The following is a 2,401-nucleotide window of genomic DNA, read 5'->3' on the forward strand; positions in this document are numbered from 1 at the left end:
TTCGTTTATACCATTCAGAATGATTTATTACTGGAAAAAAAGTATAGCAACAAATTAGTAATAAAAGAAGATGGGAACAGGGATTTCCAGAGGGAAACAATTAATTATTCTATCTTCCAGGGAGAGTTGTTACTTTGACATAATAAAATGAACCGCTGAATAGAATTATGCAATTTATTAATAAAATACTTTCCACCGCAAACGCATTTTAGCGGAGAAATTAAAATGGTTACTGGATTTTTCTAAAGCATTGAAAGCGTGTTGTATGTATTAAAAGTTTTTTTCTGCATTAAAAAAAATATTGCAGTAAAATAATTATTAAGGTATAAATAAAATAAAAAGGCTTTAAAATAACAATGACTACGACTTATTTTAAACTAAAATTTAATACTATGCTAATTTAATTTATTTGAATACATTGAACCCATGTTTAACACATTTTAGGCAAATCACATGACAGAATTTAGTAGCTCATTATCTGCACATATTCAAAAAAGAAACACATTTTCTTCAAATTTAAGAATATAAATATTAATATGCTGTCTTACGACACTTTGTTTTAATTTTGAACTTCATAAAAGATTTAGATAAAACAATCTTTTAATCTTTATTGTTTATGCAAAACATGTTGTTTTAAAAGTAAAGGGTTTTGTGTAGTAAACAAAGTATGCTAAAAGATACCTTGACTACGCACAGATTTTTGAAATTTATTTTTAATATACGGTTGATTTTTAGTTTGTGCTATCAAAGCAGCTATGCGATCCCATTCAGAAGAGATTAAATTTATGGAGCAAATACTTTCGTTCGTTAGGAAAGATCCCAAGTCACATGATATATTTTAAAGAAAAGCATTGGAAGAAATAAGGTTTGTTTCGCTAGTTTCACACAATACATGTCAACGATTCGTCGCTGTAGAGTCACGTAAATTGATATCTTTGCCCTAGTTTTTGCTAAGCCAGTGACTGGACTTGTCACCTCCATGAACTAATTCATGATTTTAGAACTTAACGATAAACCGGATAATTTTCTACCTTTTTAATATTATTTTTATTATGTAATAACTTTGTAGTACTTCTAGTAAAATCATTCGTAAAAAATACATAATTTCTAACTAAAACACGGGTTGGAAAAGAATTCATTGTATTACGTTAGAAGAAAATGATTGCTATAAACGCGCGCCGTATTTTCGCGTGTCATATTTTTTGCAAAAATGAAGATATCGGTGAATTCGAGAGCTGAAAATTTCGCGACATTTTAATGAACAGAACAGAAAGTTAGATTAAAACACATTCCCTGAGGCTTAAATTTCTGTTATTACCATGGGCTCGCGAAATCGTGAAAATAAGTGCTTTTACATTATTTTAAAAGACCTCTGTACTGATTACGTTTATTGCATTGCATACAACTAGAACGGAATATGTATAGAGTGTAAGTGTATAGTCGTAAATGTACGATATTTAAGTGGTACATTGTACGCAAGATGATAACCAAAATTGACACCTGATAGCGCAAACAGCGTTTTCTACGCGACAATGGGGTTGTTTCTTTCAATCAAAAGTAGTGCTTTTTGTTACTGAGTTGATAGAATAAGCAAAAAAATAACAGGGACCCAGAAAATACACTCTGTTGCAAACGAATATATGCGCTTAGAAGAATCAGAGCCACAATCATGAAACTCGGCACAAATGCAGTTTGGTAGCCAATATGCAAATGATTAAAATTTCAGCGCTAATGAAAGAAGGCTAAGCGCACTATGAGCATGTGAGTTGCACAGATGGGAGAGTTTAAAAGCATGAGTACTTGTGCCGTAGGGCTATTCAATCGAATCTGTTGAATTTGGTAGACTGTATTGTGACTTAAGACAGTACGAACAGCTGACGAAATTTGATAGGGGCCGTATAATTTATCTCAGAGAAGCAGGTTGGTCAAACAGGAGAATCGGCCGCCACCTCGGTCGGAGTGATGTGGTAGTTGCTCGGTGTTGGCAACAGTGTATCACGGAAGGGAGAGTCTACCGTCGTGGAGAATCAGGGCGTGCCAGGAACACAAATGAAGGCGAGGATCGCGAATCAGAAGAGCGGCCACCTCGGCACCGACAACGTCACTAGCATCGATTCCACGCGACTTACCTCCTTCCAGGCATCCGGTGGTATGAAGGGAAACCATTAGGAGAGGACTATCCGAAATTAGCTTAAGGAGCCGACGTCCATTAAGACGCTTGTCAATGACCCCACATCACAGGCAGTGTCGACTGGATTTTTGCCGACCTGGGGCAGCTTAGAGTGTAACAGACTGGAGGCGTGTGATCTAAAACGATGAATCCCGATTCAGTCTCAGTGCTGATGATCACCGTACACGTGTGTGGAGGCGCACTAGTCAACGCTCCGATCCGGCATGTGTT

Source organism: Uloborus diversus, chromosome 2 (genome assembly GCF_026930045.1).
Source record: "Uloborus diversus isolate 005 chromosome 2, Udiv.v.3.1, whole genome shotgun sequence".
Lineage (NCBI taxonomy): Eukaryota > Metazoa > Arthropoda > Arachnida > Araneae > Uloboridae > Uloborus > Uloborus diversus.